This window comes from Carcharodon carcharias, chromosome 5, assembly GCF_017639515.1.
Source record: "Carcharodon carcharias isolate sCarCar2 chromosome 5, sCarCar2.pri, whole genome shotgun sequence".
Lineage (NCBI taxonomy): Eukaryota > Metazoa > Chordata > Chondrichthyes > Lamniformes > Lamnidae > Carcharodon > Carcharodon carcharias.
In genome coordinates, this window is record NC_054471.1 from 80,916,529 (window position 1) to 80,943,802 (window position 27,274).

Here is a 27,274-nt window from a genome sequence, read left to right on the forward strand (position 1 = left end):
AAAATGCCATTTTGGAGGCTGACGATGCACTCCAGCCCCTGCGGTGTCCACTGGTCATAGAAGGCCTCAAGCAGACTAGTGGACACTGCATGCTCCTTCTTCAAGGAAACCCAGGTGTGAATATAGCCGCAGACAGGCAGGCTGAATGACCCACTCAATCACCTGCACTCTGGACCCTGTTTTTTTTAAATTCACTCATGGGTTGTGGGCATTGCTGGCTAGTGAAGCATTTATTGTCCATCCCTAATTGCCCTTGTTCAGGGGGCACTTAAGAGTCAACCACATTGTTGTGGGTCTGGAGCATCATATAGGCCAGACCAGGTAAAGATAGCAGATTTTCTTCCCTAAAGGGCATTCATAAACCACATGAGTTTTTACAACAATCAGCGATAGTCACCATCAGACCTTTTATTTCATGTTTTTATTGGATTCAAATCTCACCATCTGCTGTGGTGGGATTTGAACCAGGTTCCCCTGAGGTCTTCTGGGATATTAGTCCAGTGACAATACCACTACACCACCTTGGCCAGGCCCAGGAATGGGCTAACAAGGATGTCCTCCTGCCTGCCTGACCCACTGCACCAGGTGGCCAAAGATCAGGAGCATGGGGCTGAAGTGTAACCAAAATTTGGGAAGCAACTCCGTCAAATAGCCAAAGGAATCTGCAACCTCTGGCAACCAATATACTCAAGGAACACAGACCCCTCGAGGCCACAGAAAATATAGGCGGCCTCTTTATATCTCTTTATATGCATTCAAGTGAAATCCCAATTAATATCCTTCGCCTGCATAAAATTAAACACAATTGATGTACAATTAGCGGTGCTGTGGGATGCCCCGAAAGGCACCATATAAATACAAACCTTTCTTCTGTTCTTCCAACCAGGCTAAGATAGATTCTCAAAAAAATGTGCACTAACAAAGTAGCCAAAATGAAATGTTTTTACTTTCCACGATTGTGTTCTGAACATTGAAAAGAACAGGATTAGAGTCACCTCCCCACGAGACAAAAAATGATTTTTACTCATTAACTCCTATATTTTCTTGTTTCTTGATGTACAGCAGCCTTCAAACAGTAGCCCAGTCAAGCCCTGTGGGTTTCAGAGACCCATGACTAAGATGAAGCACAAATAACTGTTTGAAATAAAAAATGCTTCGGCTGTTTTGGAGGAATACATTTATGAAATAACAAATTGATCCTCTTGCTTATTTTAAGGATCATCTGTTTCAGACAGGCAACACTTGGCTTCCTCTTCAAAATAATCCAATAACACATTCATATATTTATAAGTGTTACAAGGAAATAACTAAATATTTTGACGGAAAGAAGGTATGTTAAAGACTTTGAGAGCTGAAGGATGAAAAGTAATGAAAAAAAACTTAAGAAGCAGGAGTAGATGAGGCTATGTGGCTCTGATCTGCCATTTAATAAGGTCATGGCTGACCTTTTACCTCAATCCCAATTTCCCACCTAATCCCCATATTGCTCAACTCCCCTAGAGCTCAAAACTCTATTGATCTCAGCATGGAATATATTCAATGACTGAACATTCACAGCCCTCTGACTACATAAATTCCTCATCATGGCCTTAAATGGTCAACCCCTTACCCTGCTACTAGATTCACCAGCCAGGGAAAACAACTTCTCAATACCTACTCTGTCAAATCCCCTCAGAACTTTACATGCTTCAGTCAGATAACATCTTAATCTTCAAACTCCAATGAGTATGGACCCACTCTACTTGACCCTCTCATCAGGAACCAATCTAGGGACAAAAGCACATAAGATGTGGAGCAAGAGTAAGGTCATTCAGCCCTTCGACCTTGTTCTGCCATTCAAGAAGATTACGGCTGAACTGGTTGTGGTCTCAACTCCATGTCCTGTCTGTCCCTCAACCAAGTGAACCTTTGCTGCACCACCCCCGAGGCAAGGATATCCTTCCTTAGATGTGGGTGGAATCCTTTACAGCCCCACTCCTGGCAGATGGGTTTTCAACAGGAGGCACGTGAAATATGTCACCTTTCTACCCACCACTAACCTGGTCCCCATAATATGAAAGGTGTGTAAGGCTAGCCTGCACGCCTGTAGGCCTATTGAGGCCCTTAACTGCCTAATTAAGTGACACGATCCCTCCGTGCCAAAATACACTAAAAATCAGATTGACCCAAACATTCCACTGAGGGATGGAAGTCTGACCTCAGCTCATTAAGACCGCCTGAAGCATGTTATTGTTATGGGAGCTGCCTTTTTTAAAGTCAGTCAGTTCGCAGCTGACTTTTCTTCCGAGGGGGGTGAGCAGTGCACCCCCGGACAAATTTAGTCCACGGAGGCCAAAACTGTGCGCTGCACCTATCTGGGTGTGGTCTCACTAAAGCCCTGTACACAAGTCTTCCTTACTCTTGTATTCCAATTCCCTTGCACAACCGGGCAGCATGCCACTTTGCCTTCTGAATTGCTTGCCGTACCTGCATGCTAACTTTGTGTTCCTTACGTGCAAATCTCTCTGAACATTGGTGTTTTAAAGTTTCTCACTATTCTCCCCACAAAAGTGAATAACTTCAGATATACCCACATTATAGTCCACCTTCTTGCTTACACATTTAACCTGCCTATATCACTTTGTAGTCTCACCACAGCTTACTGTCTTGCTGAACTTTATATTCTCAACAAAATTGGATTCATTATGCTCAGTTACTTCATCTAAGTTATTAACACAGATTAGAAATAGTCAAAGCCCCAGCAATTATCTTTATGGCACCCCTAGAGTTACAGCCTGCCAACTTGAAAATTCCCCCTTTATCCCTATTCTCTACTTTTTGTCCATTAACCAACGTTCCATCCATACAAATATATGCCCAACCCATGAGCTCTTATCTCATGTAATTGCGCATTATTTGGCACCTTGTTGAATGCCTTTTTGGAAATCCAAAATGCTACATCCATTGGTTCTTCTTTACGTACCATTAGTTATATCCTCAAATAACTCTAATAAGTTTGTCAAACTTGACTTTTCTTTCATTAAGCCATGTTGGCTTTGCCTAATCACATTATGATTTTTTAAGTGTATTGCTAACACCTCCTTAATGATGTGTTCCGGCATTTTCCTGATGACTGATGTTAGGCTAATTGGTCTGTAGTTCCCTGTTTTCTCTCTCCTTGCTTGCTTGGATAGCGGCATTACATTTGCTATCTTCCAGTCTGCTGGAACTGATCTAGAATCTAGGAAATTTTGGAAGATCAAGATCAACATATCCATTATCTCTATAGCCATCTCTTTTAGAACTCTAAATAATGGGGAATGATCAGTATTTGGTTTCGTTTTGTTCATTTTCTCTATTGATACTGATCATTCTAAGTTCCTCACTCAAATTAGCCCCTTGGTTCCCCACTATGGTATGGTTTTTCTATTGTTTTGATTGGCTAGGAACCAGTAACTTTTTGTTTAAAGTAGACAAAATTTGAAATCTCAATTACTTACTAAGAGAATAAAACCACAAGATCCTACGGTTTTAAACAATCTGAAGAAACTTTACTATACAAGAGTCAACAAAGCAAACAGGTAACACTATCTACCTTATTCTCTAACGTCCAGAATTAACATGAGCCAAACATCAATTGACAGGCAAACTATGGTCAAACACACCACAAACTGCACATTAAATGGCAACCACTTAGCCACGGGCTTTTCTTTGCCCCACATGCCAGTTATATGGAGCAGACAGTTTCACAGAGCTGACAGCATGGAGCTGTCACTGTTCCAGGGCTTCTCTGAGCCCCAGTTGCAAGGAGCTAACAACAGTACTTCAGTTGGCACCTCTTCTGCTCTGGACTAACACCATCATGCCTATTCATTTGTATCAACCCACCGGGCAGCAATGTCAGACATCCTGGCAGTATATTCTACTGTGAAGACAGATACAGAGCATAAAATAAAAACAGACTTGCAATTACAAAGTGCCTTTCTGAACCACTGGATGTCTCAAAGTGCTTTCCAGCCAATAAAGTATTGTGCACAGCAAGCTCCCACAAACAGCAAAATGAGCATATCATCTGTTTTTGTGAAGTTGATTAAGCGAAAAATATGGGCCAGATATTATGGATAATTCCCCTGCTTTTCTTCAATATAATACCATGAGAGGGCAGACAGCACCTTGGCTTAACAACTCATCCAAAAGATTGCACGTCCAATGATACAGCACTCCTTCAGTACTGCATTGTAGAGTTAGCCTTGATTTTTATCCTCAAGACCTGGAGTGGGACTTGAACAAACAACTTTGTGTACGTTTTAATGTTCGGGAGTTAGAGATTACCCAAAATAGGTGGTTGAGAACTCTTAAGTGATTTAAGGTACTTATTAAGTTTATTAAGAAGCAACAGTTTAGATATAATGCAAAAGCTAAATAGATAGGAAAAGCGTATGACCTGTGGCAGGTGAGAGCAATTTACTGCTCCTGGAGGACAAATGGACAGATAGCACAGAGTGTGTTGATTTCTTGTGATGGCAGTATTCTTTTCAGTAACCGAAGTGTTAGGAACCTCTCCCCCGCCAAGTCATCCTCCATCTTCCCTGGTCTACCTCCATCGGAAGAAGGCAACTGCCTGATGATAACTGTCCTGCACACCCATGGAGAACTTTCCTACACTTCTCTGAAAAGTGAGGTGGAATCTCTTATGTTCACCCAAGAAGGCAGAGGGAGCCTCAGTTTAATGTCTCATCCAAAGACAACCTCTCTGACAGAGCAGCACTCCCTCATTACAATCAAACAGCAGCTATTCAGCAATAACCTGCTCACCGATGCTTAGCTTGGGTTCTGCCAAAAGAAGTTTGGTCCAGGCCTCATTACAAACTTGGTCCACACATGGGAAAAAGAGCTGAATTCTAGAGGTGAGGCGAGAGTGACTGCCCTTGACATTTAGCCAAGCATGTCATCAAGGAGCACTAGCAAAATTGAAGTCAATGGGAATCAGGGGAAAAGCCCCATTCTGGTTGGAGTCATACCTAGCACAATAAGAGATGGTTGTGGTTGTTAGAGGTCAATCATCTCAATCCTAGAACATCACTGCAGGAGCACCTCAGATAATGTCCTAGGACTACCATCTTTAGCTGGTTCGTCAATGACCTTCCTTCCATCATAAGGTCAGAAGTGGGGATGTTCACTGATGATTGCACAATGTTCAGTACCGTTCATGACTCCTCAGATACCGAGGCAGTATCCGTGTCCATATGCAGCAAGACCTGGGCAATATTCAGGTTCGGGCCGATAAGTGGCAAGTAACATTTGCACCACACAAATGCCAGGCCATGACCATCTCTGACAAGAGCGAATGTAACAGTTGCCCTTTGACATTCAATGGCATTACCATCACTGAATCTCCCACTATCATCATCCTGGGGGTTATCATTGCCCAGGAATTAAACTGGACTAGGCATATAAATACTGTGATACAAGAGCAGATCAGAGATTTGGAATCCTGCAATGAGTAACTCACCTCCTTACTCCCCAAAGCCTGACCACCATCTACAAGGCACAAGTCAGGAGTGTGATGGAGTACTCTCCATTTGCCTGGATGTGTGCAGCTCCCACAACTCTCAAGAAGCTTGACACCATTCAGGGTACAGCAGCCTGCTTAACTGCCACCTCATCCACCACCTTAAGCATTCACCCCCTCCACCACCACCACACAATGCTGCAGTATGTAGCACCTAAAGCTGCAGTACAGCAATATCAAGGCTCCTTTGAAACCACCCTCCAAGCCTGTGATCTCTACCACCTAGAAGGACAAGGGCAGCAGACACATGGGAACACCACTACCTACACTGTCCTGATTTGGAACTATATCGCCATTCCTTCATAGATTCTGGATCAAAAATTCTGAAACTCCCTCCTTAACAGCACCGTGGATGCACCTACACCATGTTATCACACCTTCTCAAGTGCAATAATTGCTGCCCTTAATTGCCAGTAATGTGCCAACCCATGAAAGACTGTAAAAAAATTGTAATGCATTGAAATGTCAGTCTAAATTTTGTGCTCTGGACTCTGGCTTGAGACTCAAACCCAGGACCTTCAGACTCAAGAGATGAGCTACTACCCACTGAGTCAAGGCTGGCAGAACAAGCACAAGAATCAGTGATTCAATTTAACTGGAATCCCTTCCATCGTAATTTTACCCTGAGCTATCTGTTCGGTAGAAATGTAGGCAGAATTTTTAAAGATGGATATATGCGTGTGCTTCCCTTCTGATGTGGGAAGAGAAGAGAAATAGTGCAGGGGGGTGGTGGGGGTTTGTAATTGCTCATGGTTTCCTTGCTACAGATCCCAATTAACACTTATTGGTTCTCTCATCAACAGTTTATTAATGAAAGCTTACTAAAGATCAAGAGAATTACTTTAGGCAATTGCCTAATATACGAGATATCCCACCATTCCCCAGGCACAAGGCTTTGCATAACCTAATAAGCCCCTACTGATCAAAAGTATTCTGATTTTAAGATGAAAGATAAACTTTCATTCCCAATTATGCTTCATTTTGATTGTTCATTATCTGAGTCTTTACCTTCTTATGGAATTCAAAGCTAAGTGCTCCCAAAATACACAAACTGGTATATAGGCCTTCATGTCAGTGTGTCAGCGCGTGTCTTTTGTGTCTTGTGGCTTAAGTCAAGAGAGTATATTTAAATACTATTGATGCCCCTGTAGTGTCTTATGGCTTTTGCTTTCTCGTCATTTAATGCAACAAGGACAGAGCCCTGGTGCATCAAAACAGGTTGCATGCATACAATTTGTGTGACTTGGATTGATGAATTATTTTTCATTCCTGCATTCTGAAGAAACCTTAGGCTGTATATCTAGATTTTCTTTCATTGTTTGAGCAGCTGACAAAGCCTACTTTGTATTCCAAGTGCTTGCCTCATGAAGGAGCTGAAAACTGGTTCAACCTTCATTTATTTGCCACTTAACATTTGAAAGAATACATTCAGGTATGGTAATTGGAAAGAAAAAAATGCCTCCAAAAATCATCAATGTTGCATTAATTAGTAATAAATTGTCAAGACCTTTTTTTAATATGAAAATCTTAATTGAAGTGAATCTGATTGGTATAGAGTTGGAAACAATTACGCTCTTGAATTTCTGTATGGGTAAATATCATCCCATGCATGCAGAGGATAGATTCAATAAGATAGCAGAATATTGCTCCAATTTATCATTATACACTGCTACATGAGATGTAAAGGTGATGCCCTGTGGGGAAACTTGAAGCTGGCATCATTCCTTGAGTCATTAAGGAGACTTTTGCTGCTTTTAGTGTTATTCCAGAAACAAGATGAGAAGTTATGCTTTTCGTCTCTTCTCAAGGTCGAAATAAGTCACTCGCTTAACAGCAGTAGAATAAAGCACAAGTTTTCGGTGGCAGATTTCCCCTTTCTGTCTCTTGCCATGGCATCACACACACTCTCCTGCCTGCTCAAGTATGAGGGGATGCAAGTGAAACACATATCTTGTAGCATTGTGCACCATTGGCAGAACATCAAATCCAAAGGTCCAAAATGTTACCTGGGAAAGGTAGCATAGATGAAAAGAGAATCCATGAGGGCTGTAAAACAGCAATTAAAGCAAACCAGCTGGAAACAGCTGACAGACTGGTCATATTTCAAAGAGAAAAAGAGGCAGTGATTATAGTCTCATAAGGTTTAGGTTGGCTCTGGAAAAGGACAAGCTAGGATAAAAATGGGGAGAAAGCCAACTTTAATGGAGTGAGAATGAATATGGCCCAGGCAAATTAGAATCAAAGATTAGCAGGCAAAACCATGAGAACAATGGGCTTCCTTTAAAGAGGAGATATTTTGGGTACAGTCGAAATACGATCCCACAAGGTGGGGGAAGGTAAGGCAAACACATCTAGAGTTCCCTGGATGTCAAAAGAGATAGGAGGTAAAATGAAGCATATAAGGGTGCATATGACACGATTTCTTGTGGATAATACAATTGAAAACCAGACTGAATATAAAAGGTTCAGGGGGGAAGTGAAAAGAGCAAATAAGAGAAGCAAAGAGAGAGTATGAGAAGAGACTGGCAGCTGATGTAGAAGGGTGGCCAAAGGAGGAATAGGGCCAATTAGGGCCAATGTGTTTTCACCATAAACAGAAACACAAATGCGAAGAAGATTAGGGATCTTAAAGGGAATGGAGGTAGGGGGCATGGCTCCGGTACCAAATGAGTACTTTGTATCTGTCTTTATCAAGTAAGTCATAATGAAAGGGGTGGTATTTGAGAAACTGAAAGGGCTAAAATTGATACAGAAGAAATATTAGATAGGCTGGATGTACTTAAAGTTGATAAGTCACCTGAACCGGATGAGATGCATCCAAGGACACAAAGGGCCGAATCATCTTCTCCTGTGCTGTAACCATTCTAGAAGTCTATGAGAATAGGCTTTTTGCTCTCCCAGCAGGAAGCTGCACTACAGATGGAGCATTGGAGCTATAATGTAGCCCTTCACCTGGCTCAAGGTGCAAGTCCTCGTCAGGTTGCAGTATTATCCCGACAGTCACTTACTTCATTAGGACACAAAGCTCTGATTCAGTCTCTGATTTAAAACAACACCCTAACTTTCTGATCCTAGTATTAACTGAACTGCTTTATAACTCCAGGAGTGAGAAATAGGTCGTTGGTAAAATATTCATTGCAAAGATTCTTTTCTAATGCCTTACTTACAATTATTCTCCTGTTCCATCAAGTTCAGATTACATCTGTCCTTTCCTTCACAGCACCAAAAATACTGTCCCTTGCTAATCCATGCAAATAGGAACAAGAAGATAGTCTCCCTGAACTGGATAAGGCGTTAAGCAGAAGACACATCTGCCTTCCCTGCTGAAAATAAAAGATCTCATTTGGAAGAAAAGCAGGGGAGTTCTCCCCAGCGTCTTGGTATAAACTTATCCCTCAGCCATCATCACAAAAACAGAGTACCTGCTCATTAATCCATCTGTGTTTTCCAGTACATTTATGTGTAAACGTTTCCCTACATTACAACAGCAACTACACTTCAGAAATACTTCTTTGACTGTGAAGTGCTTTGGGATGTCCTGAGGCCACACAAGACAAATGTAAGTTCATTCTTTCCCTCCTCAATTAGTTCCCCCCTTCCCCCCACCCCCATCCCTCCACCATAGGTGCACAGCCAGAAGAAAAAGGGAGATGAATTTGCGTTTTCACCATAAACAGAAATGTCAAATGGGGAGATTTTTCTTCAGAAGCTGGTAGTTCTGCTTCTGCAATTTGGAGCCTGGAACTGGCTGACAAATATAAATAACCCAGATTCCTATCAAAACAGTCAGCAGTGCAAATGTATGGATAAGCTTTAAATGTGAACTTTAATGTTCCAGTCAAGAGACAAATGCAGTAACTGACAATTACTCTTCATCAATCTAATATGGATATGCAGCCTTTTTCAATTGGCCACTATCCTGTAATAATTACATCTTTCTCCAAATTTTATGTAGAGGTTATTTTATAAGGAAGCAAGCTCCATGAGTGTACACTGTCAGCACAGACATTGTGCTTAAGGCTCACAAGTGGGATTTGAACTCACAACTTTCTGACTCAGAGCCACACAGCTGGCATCCCAGCATCCGAAAGAGAAAGATCAGGTTGAACTCAGTTGAATTTGAACACTACAGTTGACCTTTAAGTGCCTGCAGGACAGCTTTGCCTGCCTAAAATCTCAGATAACACAAAAAGCCCAGAATATTTGATAGTAGATCAGATCATTAACTGCACAATAGTTTAAAGAAATGAAAGAAAAAATACAGCGAACTATTGATCATATAAGTAATGAAAATTAAGCAGTCCTTGGTCTTCGAAAGTAAGATCTACATGACATGGAATAAAATGCTGCTGGCTATTGCCTGACTTGCCTGACCTTTCCTGTGGATTATCTTCACAGGTGACAGGTTTTCTTTGCTGGCGTTGGCTAGTACTTTGCTGGCAGATAAAATCTAAGGCTTCTTTGCACACCCCAATGTCACATCTTTCACAAATGATGGTCTAAATTGGTCAGTCCTCAACTATGAACAAAGTAACTGATTAAAATTACTCAGCGATTACCTGCCCACTTACACTCAGTTTGGATTCTACCAGGGTCACTCAGCTCCTGATCTCATTATGGCCTTGGTCCAAACCATGGACAAAAGAGCTGAACACAAGGTGAAAGTGACTGCTGTTGACATCAAGGCCGCATTTGGCCGAGTGTGGCATCAAGGAGCCCTAGCAAAACTGGAGACCAAGGGAATCAGGGGGAAAGCTCTCTGCTGGTTGGAGTCATATGTAGCACAAAGAAAGATGGTTGTGGTTGTTGGAGGTCAATCATCTCAGTTCCAAGACATCACTGCAGGAGTTCCTCAGGGTAGTGTCCTAGGCCCGATCATCTTTAGCCGCTTCATCAATGACCTTCCCTCCATCATAAGGTCAGAAATGGGGATATTCGTTGATGATTGTACAATGTTCAGCACCATCCATGACTCTGAAGAAGTCCATACTGAAGAAGTCCATGTCCAAATGCAGCAAGACTTGGACAATATCCAGGCTTGCGCTGTCAAGTGGCAAGTAACATTCGTGCCACACAAGTGCCAGGCAACAATCTTCTCCAACAAGGCAGAATCTAATCATCTCCTCTTGACATCCCTACAATATAGATGGAACCCTGATACAATGGACAGGTCCTAGGCCCAGAGCAGCCTCATCAGTGGTCTTTTGAAAAAAAAACTTTAAAAAATTGTATTTGTAGCCCAACAAAAAACATCTTACGTAATGTTAGTCCCTCCACGCCCCTTTATCCCATACGCCAGGGATTACCTCTTGTTCCCCTTCAAGACTCGACTTTCTCTTGGCTCTATAGGAAGAGCTGCAAGAGTTTCCAGACTTTCTTCCATCAGCGAGCTACTTGTTGCATTTGGTTCAGTGCTGGCAACTCACCACGATTATTTTAAAATCAGCTCCACTAGCTCTACAACCCTCTGAGATCTCTGCACTGCTCCAATCCTCACTGACCTCTTGCGCATCTCCAATTTCCATTGCTCCACCATTGGTGGCTGTGTCTTCAGCTGGCTCTGCCCCAAACTCTGGAATTCCCTCCCTAAATCTCTCAGCCTCTCCACTGCTCTCTCCTCCTTTAAAGAATCCTTAAAAGTGATCTCTTTGACTATGCTTTTGGTCATCTGTCCATCAGTTCTCCTGATGGTGTGTTCACGGCAGGTCAGTTAACTCGCCAACTAGTGGCACAAACGCCATTTGCATTCATTAACATGTCATGAATGCTCATTAAAAGTGTTGCTCACTGGAACCTTGCCCAGCCTTCCAATCTTGCAGGAAATTAGCAGGAAATTACGTCGGCCTCAAACCCATTTGAAAAGGGGTGCACAAGTCGGACCTCAGTTCACTGGTAACTTCGAGGTGAGTGGGAGATATCATGTTCTAGTGCTGCACCAGACTTGTTGCAATGAATGCTGCACTGCTTCGGTTATAGGGTGGTCTGCTCCTGCTCTTTGCCTACATTTTCCTGAGGAATGCCAGTGTGCTGTTGTACTCATGCAGGCTTCCACTTTCAGAGACTAGCATTTCAACCGGGGGTGGGCTATGGGATGAAGGTGGGGTTGATGAACACTAGCTGGGCAATGGGGAGATCTGAGAGGGGGAAGGGCAAACATGTGGGGAGCCTTTTTGGTGTTGCCCTCTAACCTCTTATTCCCCAGGAGTGAACAGGAATCTTTACAGAAATAAAGGAGGAAGACCTTCAGTGCTGGCAACTCACCACGATTATTTTAAAATCAGCTCCACTAGCTCTACAACCCTCTGAGTCTCCTTGTGATGAAGACCTCCTTGTGATGAAAGCCAATGAAAGCCAATGGTTTCATTAACACTGTTAAAGGGCTACTCAGAACTCAATGGCTTCACATCACAGTCGTTGCACCTCAAGAGTAACACATAGGAATGTAGAATTTGGGAATGCAGGCAATAGTGAAGGAGGCACAGCTGTATCACATATGGTATTCCATCAGTGAAGGCCTGTCACATGCTCACCAGATTTGAAATTCCCAATGGGCCAAAGGGCATCCACTCATTGACCATGAGCAGCTGATTGGTTATTAATATGCCACATCAGAGAGTGGAGCACAGAGCTAGGTTGGGTCACTCATCTCACTGAAATGTTAGCATCCCACGTAAGGCTCAAGATGTTACATATCTGCGATGTCATCTTGGTCACCTCGATGTGTGTGCCAGTGAATCAGAGATAAGGCGGCATCAGCCACCATGCAAGTTGGACAGGACAAACTATGGATCCCTACAGTCTTCAAATGTGTTATCCTCTGAGCTTTGGTTTCTTCCCCCCTTGAATCATTAATGTCTTCAATGTTTCCTTTCAGAGGGAAGACAAAAGCAGACACAGGCTCATGGCTCAATGCTGCCTTTGTCAGGGTCCTAATGCAATGGAGGAGGCAAAAGAGGGAGAGGTGACTCTGTGCGCAGATCCAGTAAGAAGGACGTGGTCAAGGGGAGCCACAGCATGAACAGGAGCATCAGGAGAGACCCAGACAACAAGGGTGACTCACCAGACCTAGGGTTTATTGTAGACGTCTCCTACTCACAAATGCATGTGAGTCAATGCCATGCACATCTGTACTTGTCCCGAGCTCTGGTACATCACATATGCCACATTCTTCATGAAGACCTGATGTCACATGGAGTTGGAGGGTATCCCCTGCCAGTAGCTTTGAAGGTGACTGCAGCACTCAATTTCTTGGCCTCTATTTCTTTCCAAGAATCAATAGTGGGCCTGTGTGGCATCTCTCAGTCCGTAATATATTGATGCATAAAAGAAGTCACAGATGTCCTTTTACAGGAAGGACCATCATTATGTCAGGTTTGCTCTGGATGAAGATAGCCGTGCTGAGAGATTCATCAGCATCATCGCCATCTCAGGCTTCCCAAGAGTGCAGGGTTCAATAGATTGCACCCATGTGGCTACACGGGCTCCATGGCAGCAGGCCCTAATGTTTATAAACTGCAAGGGCTATCATTCCATCAGGTTACAACTGGTGTGTGATCACCAGAAGCACAAACTGCACATTTGTGCATGGTACCCTGGGAGTTGCCATTACTCCTATCTCCTGAGTCACTCCCAGGTGCTTGAGATTTTCGAGAGGCCATTATGTTTGCTGCTTGGGGATAAGGGGTACCCACTGAAACGCTGGCTGATGACATCAGTGCATCACCCTCAGAGTCGTTCCAAGGAGAGGTACAATGCTGCTCACAACTCCACATGCTCCCTTATAGAGCAGGCCATAGGGCTTCTGAAGATGTGTTCAGATGCTTGGACCGCTCAGCTGGCTCACTACAATACACTCCTGACAGAGTTTCCTGCATCATCGCAGTGTGTTGCGCCCTTCACAATCTGGCGATGCAAAGATGTGACCCTCTGCCAGAGGATGAACTGGAGGAGGATGAGAGCTCATCGGAGGATGAAGATCCAGAGGCCCAGGAACCTCAGGAGGCTGCTGAGGGTTAGTATAAGCACGATCACGCCATGGAGGAAGGAAGGCATGGGAGACGTTCCCATGACTCGTTAATTGCTGACAGGTTCCAGGAAGAGTAAAGTTAAATATGGGCATATGGGCACATCTCTCCTAGCCCTCAAGCCATTTTCTGTCAACTCAGGGAAGTCCACCCACTTGCACCGAGAACGAGTCCTGCATTCACACTTGTGCATTCTGGCCTCATGAATCGCCAGGCTGTGATCTCTGCTTTGGTTCATGGGGCCCTGTGCGTGAGCTTTCTCTGGGAACTGACAGCCCACTTAAGAACAAGAGCGATGTGAGAGAAGATTTGAAACCTTTGCCGTCATCTAATGATGCTGTAACTGAGATGTGGACATGCCTAGGGATCTCCTCCTGCCATACATGTCTTGTCTTCTGCCACTACTACTTCGGAGACACAAATGCCACTAGATTATCAATACTGATGAGCTGCCCTCACTCAATGGTGTTCCTTGAGAAAGAAGGTTCAGAAACACTTACATCACACACTTCAAATAAAGATTTGAACACATCTCTCTGACATCACACAAGGGTTTTTTTTAATTCATTCATGGTATGTAGGCTTCGCTGGCTGGGCCAGCATTTATTGTCCATCCCTAGTTGCCCTTGAGAAGGTGGTGCTGAGCTGCCTGCTTGTACTGCTGCAGTCCATGTGGTGTGACTATGCAGAGACTAGTTCAACTGAGGTTGACATCACAGGAATGTGAATTTCACAGTGGGACATTATCACTGAGTGGGAAGATGGCTAAACCTCAAAATATGAGGATTCCAAAGTACAATTTCACAAAGCCTTCATTTAACAGGAACATTCACACAACATCAAATGTATTAACAAAAGTGCAATTTATTTAAATGCCTAGCACACCCGTGACCCAAAAGTGGCATCAATGTTTCTTAACTTTCCTAATCTTACTGCTACGCCTGGGCGCAGCCCCAACATCCGCAGCAGAGGAGGAGGCAGCCAGCTGACTGCTACATCCTAAACAAAAACAGAATTACCTGGAAAAACTCAGCAGGACTGGCAGCATCGGCGGAGAAGAAAAGAGTTGACGTTTCGAGTCCTCATGACCCTTCGACAGAACTTACGTTCGAGTCCAAGAAAGAGTTGAAATATAAGCTGGTTTAAGGTGTGTGTGTGGGGGGCGGAGAGATAGAGAGACAAAGAGGTGGAGGGGGGGTGGGGGTGTGTGGTTGTAGGGACAAACAAGCAGTGATAGAAGCAGATCATCAAAAGATGTCAACGACAATAGTACAATAGAACACATAGGTGTTAAAATTAAAGTTGGTGATATTATCTAAACGAATGTGCTAATTAAGAATGGATGGTAAAAGGAAAATCTTTATAATTTATTGGAAAAAAAAGGGAAGGGGGAAACAGAAAGGGAGTGGGGATGGGGGAGGGAGCTTACGACCTAAAGTTGTTGAATTCAATATTCAGTCCAGAAGGCTGTAAAGTCCCTAGTCGGAAGATGAGGTGTTGTTCCTCCAGTTTGCCTTGGGCTTCACTGGAACAATGCAGCAAGCCAAGGACAGACATGTGGGCAAGAGAGCAGGGTGGAGTGTTGAAATGGCAAGCGACAGGGAGGTTTGGGTCATTCTTGCGGACAGACCGCAGGTGTTCTGCAAAGCGGTCGCCCAGTTTACGTTTGGTCTCTCCAATGTAGAGGAGACCACATTGGGAGCAACGGATGCAGTAGACTAAGTTGGGGGAAATGCAAGTGAAATGCTGCTTCACTTGAAAGGAGTGTTTGGGCCCTTGGACGGTGAGGAGAGAGGAAGTGAAGGGGCAGGTGTTGCATCTTTTGCGTGGGCATGGGGTGGTGCCATAGGAGGGGGTTGAGGAGTAGGGGGTGATGGAGGAGTGGACCAGGGTGTCCCGGAGGGAGCGATCCCTACGGAATTCCGATAAGGGGGGTGAAGGGAAGATGTGTTTGGTGGTGGCATCATGTTGGAGTTGGCGGAAATGGCGGAGGATGATCCTTTGAATGCGGAGGCTGGTGGGGTGATAAGTGAGGACAAGGGGGACCCTATCATGTTTCTGGGAGGGAGGAGAAGGCGTGAGGGCGGATGCGCGGGGGATGGGCCGGACACGGTTGAGGGCCCTGTCAACGACCGTGGGTGGAAAACCTCGGTTAAGGAAGAAGGAGGACATGTCAGAGGAACTGTTTTTGAATGTAGCATCATCGGAACAGATGCGACGGAGGCGAAGGAATTGAGAGAATGGGATGGAGTCCTTACAGGAAGCAGGGTGTGAGGAGCTGTAGTCGAGATAGCTGTGGGAGTCGGTGGGTTTGTAATGGATATTGGTGGACAGTCTATCACCAGAGATTGAGACAGAGAGGTCAAGGAAGGGAAGGGAAGTGTCAGAGATGGACCACGTGAAAATGATGGAGGGGTGGAGATTGGAAGCAAAATTAATAAATTTTTCCAAGTCCTGACGAGAGCATGAAGCGGCACCGAAGTAATCATCGATGTACCGGAGAAAGAGTTGTGGAAGGGGGCCGGAGTAGGACTGCAACTGTTCTTATGACTGCTACATCCTGATGTCTGTGATAATCTTGGCTGATGGTCCCTGGTGGCCCGAGATCTGGAGGGCCCCGGAATGATAACGGTCACCTACTCAGGCGCAGAAGTGCCCTCGGTGGCCTGAGAAGCTGGAGTGGATGGGGTCACAGGCAGAGGGGGCTGTGAACAGCTGCACACACTTGGAGTGTCCTGAGAGGAGGCCCCTGGGGTGTCTGAATGATGCATCCTCCCAGTGGGTGCCTGACGGCCCCACCTTGACTCCTGCAGGAGATGGTGCACCTGGAGGGAGGCCAAAGTGCCTCATCCCCGTGCCACCTACATCCTGATTGTGCCCACCAGGGTATGTGGTGATGGAGTGCAGGGCCGAGCGCAAATCCAGCAAGACCAGCTGGACCAACGTTTCCATGGTTGTCAAAGGCCTTGCCATGCTGACCTCAAGGCACGACATCAGACAAAACGCAGACAGACTCCTCCATTGTTCGCTCTAGTCTGCTGAGTGACTGGTGAATCTCTGCCTGATACTCCACTGTCTGTCGTTGCATCTCCAGCACTGACTTGGTGGCTGCTTTCAGAGGCTCATCATCTGACTCGGACTGAATGGGCGGCCCTCTGAGTGCCGGAGACCTGGGCTGTCCCTGCCTCTGACTGCTGCAGGGGACATGTCAGTGAGATATTCCCCAGAAAGTGAGCCTGAGCCAAATCTATAGCCATGCCCCACCGCCTGTGTGTCTCTGAGCTCGTGGAGGATGCGTGTGAGCGCTGGGATGGTTCTTCCAGAGCTTCCTCCTCGGATGAAGTGTGTGGGCTCACACTGGTGCTCAACTGGCTCACCACTCTCTGAGTGAAGAAATTTCTCCTCATCTCAGTCCTAAATAGTCTACCCTATATCCTCAAATTGTGACCCCTGGTGCTGGACTCCTCCACCATCGGGAACACCCTTCCTGCATCTACCCTGTCTAGACCTGTTAGAATTTTATAGGTTTCTATGAGATCCCCCTCATTCTTCTGAACTCCAGCAAATATAATCTTAATCGACTCAATCTCTCCTCGTATGTCAGTCCCTCCATACCAGGAATCAGTCAGGTAAACCTTTGCTGCACTCCCTTTATGGCAAGTACATCCTTCCTCAGATAAGGAGACCAAAACTGCACACAAGATTCCAGGTGTGGTCTCATCAAGGCCCTGTCCAAGTGCAGCAAAACATCCCTGCTCCTGTACTCGAGTTCTCTGGCCATGAAGGCCAACATACCATTTGCCTTGAAAAAACTCAGCAAGTCTGCAGCATCGGCGGAGAAGAAAAGAGTTGATGTTTCGAGTCCTCATGACCCTTCAGCAGAACTGGGTGAATCCAAGGAGAGGGGTGAAATATAAGCTGGTTTAAGATGGGGGGAGGGGGGTGGTGGTTGGGTGGGGGGAGAGAAGTGGAGGGGGTGGTGTGGTTTTAGGGACAAGCAAGCAGTGATAGGAGCAAATAATCAAAATATGTCACAGACAAAAGAACAAAAGAACACAGAGGTGTTGAAGTTGGGTGATATTATCTAAACGAATGTGCTAATTAAGAATGGATGGTACGGCACTCAAGGTATAGCTCTAGTGGGGGTGGGGGGCATAAAAGATTTAAAAATAATGGAAATAGGTGGGAAAAGAAAAATCTATATAAACTATTGGAAAAAAACAAAAGGAAGGGGGAAGAAACAGAAAAGGATTGGGGATGGAGGAGGGAGTTCAAGATCTAAAGTTGTTGAATTCAATATTCAGTCCGGAAGGCTTTAAAGTACCTAGTCGGAAGATGAGGTGCTGTTCCTCCAGTTTGCGTTGGGCTTCACTGGAACAATGCAGCAAGCCAAGGACAGACATGTGGGCAAGAGAGCAGGGTGGAGTGTTAAAATGGCAAGCGAGAGGGAGGTTTGGGTCATTCTTGCGGACAGACCGCAGGTGTTCTGCAAAGTGGTCGCCCAGTTTACGTTTGGTCTCTTCAATGTAGAGGAAACCGCATTGGGAGCAACGAATGCAGTAGACTAAGTTGGGGGAAATGCAAGTGAAATGCTGCTTCACTTGAAAGGAGTGTTTGGGCCCTTGGACGGTGAGGAGAGAGGAAGTGAAGGGGCAGGTGTTGCATATTTTGCGTGGGCATGGGGAGGTGCCATAGGTGGGGGTTGAGGAGTAGGGGGTGATGGAGGAGTGGACCAGGGTGTCCTGGAGGGAATGATCCCTACGGAATGCCGCCGGGGGGGTGAAGGGAAGATGTGTTGGTGGTAGCATCATGCTGGAATTGGCGGAAATGGCGGAGGATGATCCTTTGAATGCGGAGGCTGGTGGGGTGACAAGTGAGGACAAGGGAGACCCTATCATGTTTCTGGGAGGGAGGAGAAGGCGTGAAGGCAGATGCTCGGGAGATGGGCCGGACACGGTTGAGAGCCCTGTCAACGACCGTGGGTGGAAAACCTCGGTTAAGGAAGAAGAAGGACATGTCAGAGGAACTGTTCTTGAAGGTAGCATCATCAGAACAGATGCGACGGAGGCGAAGGAACTGAGAGAATGGGATGGAGTCCTTACAGGAAGCGGGGTCTGAGGAGCTGTAGTCGAGGTAGCTGTGGGAGTTGGTAGGCTTGTAATGAATGTTGGTGGACAGTCTATCACCAGAAGTTGGGACAGAGAGGTCAAGGAAGGGAAGGGAAGTGTCAGTGATGGACCATGTGAAAATGATGGACGGGTGGAGATTGGAAGCAAAATTAATAAATTTTTCCAAGTCCCGACGAGAGCATGAAGCAGCACCGAAGTAATCATCGATGTACCGGAGAAAGAGTTGTGGAAGGGGGCCGGAGTAGGACTGGTACAAGGAATGTTCCACATACCCATAGCCACACCTTTTATTTGGAGGAAGTGAGAGGAGTTGAAGGAGAATTTGTTCAGTGTGAGAACAAGTTCAGCCAGACGGAGGAGAGTAGTGCTGGATGGGGATTGTTTGGGCCTCTGTTTGAGGAAGAAGCTAAGGGCCCTCAGAACATCCTGGTGGGGGATGGAGGTGTAGAGGGATTGGACGTCCATGGTGAAGAGGAAGCGGTTGGGGCCAGGGAACTGGAAATTGTTGATGTGACGTAAGGTGGCAGAGGAATCACGAATGTAGGTGGGAAGGGACTGGACAAGGGGAGAGAGAAGGGAGTCAAGATAACGAGAAATGAGTTCCGTGGGGCAGGAGCAAGCTGACACAGTCGGTCTACCGGGACAGTTCTGTTTGTGGATTTTGGGTAGGAGGTAGAAGCGGGCCGTCCGAGGTTGGGCTACTATCAGGTTGGAAGCTGTGGGAGGAAGATCTCCAGAGGAGATGAGGTCAGTGACAATCCTGGAAACAATGGCTTGATGTTCAGTGGTGGAGTCATGGTCCAGGGAGATGTAGGAGGAAGCGTCTGCGAGTTGACGCTCAGCCTCTGCGAGGTAGAGGTCAGTGCGCCAGACAACAACAGCACCACCCTTGTCAGCGGGTTTGATGACAATGTTGGGGTTGGACCTGAGAGAACGGAGTGCAGTAAGTTCAGAGAAAGACAGATTAGAATGGGTGAGAGGAGCAGAGAAATTGAGACGACTAATGTCGTGCCGACATTTCTCAATGAAAAGATCAAGAGAAGGTAAGAATCCAGAGGGAGGGGTCCAGGTGGAGGGAGAATATTGGAGGTGGGTAAAAGGATCCGTTGAATGGGGAGATGTCTCCTGCCCAAAGATGTGAGCCCGAAGACGATGACGGCGGAAGAAAAATTCAGCATTGTGCCGAGCCCGAAATTCATTGAGATGAGGGCGTAAGATGAAACTAAGTCCTTTGCTGAGCACTGAACGTTCAGCGTCGGAGAGGGGAAGGTCAGGGGGTATAGTGAATACATGGCTGGGGCTGGGATTGGAAGTTGGGGTGGGGACGGAGGGACAGGCAGGGGTGGAGGGTCCTAGAGGTGTTGGTGTCGATGAGTTGTTGGAGCTTGCGTTCCTTAGCACTTGAGAGAAAGAGAAAAAGTTTCTTGTTGAAGTGTCGGATGAGACGAAGAATAAAATGAAACTGGGAGCACGCGCAGCTTTGAAAAAGGGTACGGCAGTGCTGCTGGAGGGAGAAGTCGAGTGTGTTCATATGGCGGCGCACGGCACTGAGTGTGGATCTCAGAATGTGACGGGAACAGCAGTCCGAGAAACGTTTTATGTCGCAGAGATACCTGTAATCCTGGGTGGGTTCGAAACAAGAGGAATGGAATTTCAGTTGAAATCCACATGGGGTAAGTTGGAGACGGAGACAGTCACTGAGAACGGAGATATGGCTGTGAAAGCGGGTTTTAGTAAACACCTTGTCAAACACCAGGAGAGAAATGGAAAGCAATGAAGGTGAACAAGGCAAAAGAGAGATACGGAAATCCTGTCGCAGAGATCAACAAAACTTCTTCAAGGTAGGCATTTCTTGCAGAGCAGTGGCAGTCAATTAAACAAAGGGATAAAAACAAAAAACTGCGGATGCTGGAAATCCAAAACAAAAACAGAATTACCTGGAAAAACTCAGCAGGTCTGGCAGCATCTTGGTTTTGTTTTTGTTTTGGATTTCCAGCATCCGCAGTTTTTTGTTTTTATCTTATTATTTTTTTATACCATTTGCCTTCTTTACCGCTTACTGCACCTGCGCGCTTACCTTCAGTGACTGGTGTACAAGGACAGGTCTCCTTGCACATTCCCCTCTCTCAATTTATATCCATTCAGATAATAATCTGCCTTCTTGTTTTTGCTACCAAAATGGATAACCTCACATTTATCTACATTATACTGCATCTGCCATGCATTTGCCCACTCACTCAGCTTGTTCAAATCACACTAAAGCATCTCTGCATCCTCCCCACGGCTCACCCTTCCACCCAGCTTTGTGTCATCTGCAAATTTGGAAATATTACATTTAATTCCCTCATCTAAATCATTAATATATATTGTGAATAACTGGGGTCCCAGCACCGATCCCTGCGGTACCCAACTAGTCATTGCCTGCCATTTGGAAAAAGACCTGTTATTACTACTCTTTGTTTCCTGTCTGCCAATCAGTTTTCTATCCATCTCAATACACTACCCCCAATCCCATGCGCATAATTTTACACGCTAATCTCTTATGTGGGACTTTGTTGAAAGCCTTCTGAAAATCCAAATAAACCACATCCACTAGCTCCCCCTCATCAAGTCTACTAGTTACATCCTCAAAGAATTCGAGTAGATTTGTCAAGCATGATTTCCCTTTCATAAATCCATGCTGACTTTGTCCAACTCTGCTACTGTTTTCTATCTGCTCAGCTACTAAATCTTTTATAATGGACTCTAGAATTTTTCCCACTTTCGATGTCAGGCTGATTGGAGTATAATTCCCTGTTTTCTCTCTGCCTCCCTTTTTAAATAGTGGTGTTACATTAGCTACCCTCCGATCTGTAGGAACTGTTCCAGAATCTATAGAATCTCAGAAGATGACCACCAATGCATCCACTATTTCTAGGGCCACTTCCTTAAGTACTCTGCGGTGTAGATTATCAGACCCCGGGGATTTATCGGCCTTCAATCCCATCAATTTCCCTAATACCATTTCCCTACTAATACTGATTTGTTTCAGTTCCTCCCTCTCACTGAACCCTGTGTTCCCCAACATTTCTGGTATGTTATTTGTGTCCTCCTTTGTGAAGACAGAACCAAAGTATGTATTTAGTTGGTCAGCCATTTCTTTGTTCCCTGTTATAAATTCCCCTGTTTCTGACTGTAAGGGACCTACATTTGTCTTCTAATCTTTTTCTCTTCACATAACCATAAAAACTTAAACAATCAGTTTTTATATTCCCTTACTCTCATACTCTATTTTCCCATCCTTAATCAATCCCTTGGTCCTGCTTTGCTGAATTCTAAATTGCTCCCAATCCCCAGGTCTGGTGTCTTTTCTGGCCAATTTGTATGTCTCTTCCTTGCATCTAATACTATCTCTAATTTCCCTTGTAAGCCATGGTTTGGCCACCTTTCCTGTTTTACTTTTGCACCAGACAGGAGTAAACAATTGTTGCAGTTCACCCATGCGCTCTTTGAATATTTGCCATTGCCTATCCACCGTCATCCCTTTAAGTAATGTTTCCCAATCAAGCACAGGATCAGGCATGAATTCCTGCCATCCCGGGCAGCGGGGTGGGAGCTGCCAAAACTGCCTGCCACTGCACTTAGTCTCATTTGTAGAGAATTCCAGCTGGGCAAGTCATACTGGGACCGTATCACGTGAATCTCATATGCAACTCTAACTTTTGCGCTGCGAAAGGATCCTCTTTCCCACCTATTAAACTGGACAAACTGCATATAGGGGCAGAGTATTATGCCTGGCGTACGGGCACGTGTCCGACATGCCTGAGCGCAAAATGCGTGATGTTTTGTTCGGCGGGTGCCCCCCGGAATCGGCAGCACACCTGCCGACAATTGAAAGGCCTATTAAGGTCATTAAAAAGCTAATTAAATTCAAATTTATGCTGCCTGTCTAACCTAACGCTTGGCAGGCAGGCGAAAAGTCTATGCAGCCCTTACATTTTTTAGGAAACATCATCCATGGGCGGGATGATGTTTCCTAAAGCAAATAAACATCAAATAAAAAATTTATTTTTGAATTAAAAACATGTCCCAGCTTATGTGACAGAGTCACATGAAGTAACATGTTTTATGACAACTTTATTTCCTTTATTTTTTTTGACACTGAAGCGCTCTTTCACGCGCATGTGTGAAGATCGTGCTCAGCGTGCTCTTCCTCCTCCCCCTGCCCGCACAGGTAGCGCTCAGCGCTGCTGCTTGTGTTCCACACTGGGCGGGCCTTAACTGCCCGCCCCTGGCGAGCATCCCCACCAAGGGCAAAATTTTGCCCTATGAAGCAACCCCACAATGTCTTTTCTTCCCCTCCAAGGGTGTGAAGTTGACTTATTCTTTCTATGTCTAATTATCCCTATAACCTGCCTTTTTAATTTGCACTTGAGCTCCACTTTCTTTATTGCCATCTAACATCGCCCAAGTACATGGAATTATTAAAATCAATTTTGCATTGCTATTTATTTGAAGTCAATGCTGATGCTCTTGTTCATTGACAAGCGGCCGAGATTAAGAATGGTTCCATTGCAGCTGCCAAAACTTCAAACTTTATGCACGGTACAAAATAAATTGGAGAGTGTAGAACTGGAAACAGTGTTACTTCCACACAAAAGAGGAGAACGTAAGTAAATGCAACCATACAAATTAGGAGCAGGAGTAGGCCACTCGGCCCCTCGAGCCTGCTCTGCCATTTAATAAGATCATGAATGATCTGATTGTAACCTCAACTCCACATTCCTGCCTACCCCGATAACCTTTCACCCCTTGCTAATCAAGAATCTATCTAGCTGTGCCTTAAAAATATTCAGACTCTGCTTCCATCGCCTTTTGAGGAAGAGAATTCCAAAGACTCAAACCCTCTGAGAGAAAAAAATTCTCCTCACTTTGTCTTAAATGGGTGACCCCTTAGTTCAAGATTCTCCCACAATAGGAAACATTCTCTTCATCCACCCTGTCAAGATCCCTCAGGAGCATAAAGTTTTCAATTAAGTTGCCTCTTACTCTTCTAAACTCCAGTGGATACAAGCTTAACCCATCCAGCCTTTCCTATATTGAATCATGAATGTTGTAAAGGAAGGAAAGAAAATCATTCACTCACTTTTCCAGAACTACTTCATTCAATTCAGGAAGTTGGAGCCTATCCTTGGCAGGCAACGTGTGCTAGGCAGGGTACACCCAGGGCAGGACACCAGTCCATCACAGGGCACGCACTCACAGACACGCACACTGGGGGACAACTCACCATAGCCAATCCACCTAACCAGCATGTCTTTGGATGGTAGCAGGAAACCAGAGCACCCACGGAATCACAGGGAGAACGTGCAAACTCCACACAGACAGACACCTGAGGTCAGGATCGAACCCGTGTCCCTGGAGCTTTGAGGCAGTGGCACTAACCAATGCATCACCATGCCACCCAGAAAGAAAATCAAATGAGTGTTAAAAACAAAAATATTCTGTTTATCTGCATTAGTAAAAAGAGGCTCCTGTCACTTATGGCTGTTGAAAGCAAAAGGAATTCAGGAGGCTTTTCAATCATTATGTTGCAAATAAGTTCCATCTGTACAGTGTGAAAAGATTTTTCATTAATGTGGGAAATGGCTTCAAATGATAATGAAGTCTGTCAGACCTGTATGGGATGTCGAGAGGGGCAATGCAAGGTGGGGGGGGAAGTGCAGGGAGAGAGAAACTGAGATGAAAAGATGTTGATGAATACAAACAGCAGCACACATTGTGCTTCTAGTGGACTGGTACAGGAGTGCGAAAGCAAAGTTTGCACTGGTCTCTGCATGCTATGAAGGCAAAGGGCAACAGATGTATGGTGAGAGCAAGGAGACCAGCTCTGAGTCTCTGTTACTCCCCAGCTATAGACAAACAGATACAGTGGATTATTCCATAGACTCATCAGGCCCAAAGTGACATTTTCATCAGCATCAAAACAATTTAGCTTGCAGTTGGTAATTGAAGGGAGGGGATTTCCCTCACCGCCTCAGTGTTCCTACATTCATTCATGTTTCCTGCATTTAACAGTGCGAGTTAAAAATAAAACATCTTTTTGCTGAGAAGTCACTTGTCCATGCAGCCATTGCAACCCCTTGTCATGTGTCAAAAAAGGTGGAGGAGATTAAAAAGAAAACTCCATGAATGCAGCTTTCTGATGCACACGGTCTTCCAAAATGACTTTATCTTTCCCTTTCATATACTTTCTGCACGGGCAGCATTTTCAGCTTTAATGTCTTTTAAATTAATAACAACGAAAAAGTTTTAAATAAAAAGCAATCAGGAACAAAGCATTCCCAGCCAAAGCTATTGAAAAGACTACCTCTTGCTTTGCAGAATAAGCTTGAATTCAATACATATGCCTCCAGATGCAAATGGCATGTAGTAAAGTTTTGCTTTGTCAGGTGATTAAAATTGCATTTCCATATGATTCACTAAGGTCCCATTACAAGCTGAAACCCAAAACCTGAAAAATGTTTAGCTACTGACAGGATTGTACAACCGTTTGTGTTAGGAGGGATGTCCCCATTTCTCTGGGGTATTGAGGGAATGTGATGTGTAACAGGGCTGGGTTTTTATTTTGTTCTATTTATGATGAGGTCAAAGCGAACATCAAAATTTTTCAGATTGAAGCCGGCATGATACAAAATGGCAGATGGTTCAGGGACCAAAGCCCTGGCAGCTAGGTAATGCAGCTTATGTGGGTGGGTCCCAGCAATACTTTCTGTTATTTTCCTAGATTAAAGCATAGCTTTGTGCAGTCTTTGATACACAATGTTCTACGTTTTTTTTTCTTTTAAACCAGTTAAAAGGTCGTCATGATTTATTAGTGTAATTTATAATTAATACACGTGGAATATTTATAAATCAGTTACCATAGCTTTAAGATGCACCATTTTCATGTAAAACAAACCCTCCATTGTGTTCTGGCTAACAACCAGAGAACATTGAATACAGACTTTGAGGCAAGTGTTCAAGCAGGAAATGCAGTTGCCAAGTTTAAATGTTGGTTCAATGGTTGTTTATAACAGATGATTTCGGAACTGTGGAGCTATGAGCTTGAATCTAAAGTGGAACGCTGTTCAGAAATACAGAGGTATAACTATTTCTATTTGGAAGGGATGGTGCTTTCAGCAAAGGGTTGAATCATGACTTCAATAGCCAGCCACTCAAGCAGTCAAAATATAATTGATGCTTTGACCAGTGTGGAAAACCCCCAGTGATTTCTGTCATCCGCCAAGGTTAACTGAACTATTTTCAGGAGGAGAATATCATTTACTTTGCCTCATCTGCTACAATGGAGTGCATTTTCTCCCTGAAATGAGTGAACTAGTGAAATTCTAAGGGCTTTCTTCTTGACTCAACCCCAATGTACCAAATGTCAGCATTAAGCCTTGGAAAACCTCATTCCCTCCCCCACTTCTATTCATGACTTGACTTATTGAATGATTCCTACACACTGTCAATCCTAATCCCCAGGTTTTATCAGCACCAGCAGCAGGGCTCATTCCCATACACAATGAAATCTTACAGGAGCAAACTGAAAGCTCTAAGGGCTTTAAAACTGCAATGGTGGGCAGGGGGATAATTTATTTTGGAGTCAAATGCTGACATTACCTAGATTTACACTGATTTCTAATTGGTATGGCAATCCTGTAATTTCTAACCCCTTACTCTTGACATTCAACAACATTTTCATTGCTGAATTCCCCACCATCAACATTCTGGGTGTTACCACTGACCAGAAATTGAACTGGACCAGCCATTTAAATACTATGGCTACAAGAGCAGACTGGGCAGAACACACAGAACATGTCAAGTAACTTACATCCTGACTCCCTAAAGCTTTTCAATTATCTACAAGGCACAAGTGCCCTGGGAATTTTTATGCCCACATGCAAGAGCGGATGTGACCTCAGTTAGCATTTCATCTGAAAGATGGTACTTCTGACAGTGCAGCACCTGCTCAGTACTTGCACAGCTTGTGTTCAAGTCCCCAGAGTGCGATCTTTTGACTGAGAAGGCACAATGCTACCAACTGAGCCGCAGCTATGATGGTAGCTTACATTGTGGCCTAAAATCATGATTTTCAAAAGGGACCAAACAGAGCCTCCAACATGCAACATGTTGGATGAGTTTATCAGATACTCCACAATTTAACAGCTTCCACTGCTGACTTAGTGAGTATACATAATAGCTAAAGTTTGATGCTGAGTCAGAAAGTTCCAGGTTTAAATCCTAAGGAACCTAGCAGGGAGGGAGGGTGGGAAGGAGAGGGTTGTGAAATTGAGATGAGGGTGGTGGGGATTTTAATTACCAATTGGTTTAAGGTGGACAACGTTGATTTCAAGTAGACATCGCTGCCACCTCCAGCATGATATCACAGCCTCAATGACATGTGGCTGGTCAACTTGGAGCCAGGAACAGGTGGGAAGCAACTGTAGGGTCTGCTGACATTTGGGAACGTTTTGCTTGCCTGATAGCATTTGATTAAATGCATGGGCAAGAAAACTTCCTGCTGATTACCACGTACCACCCTCCCT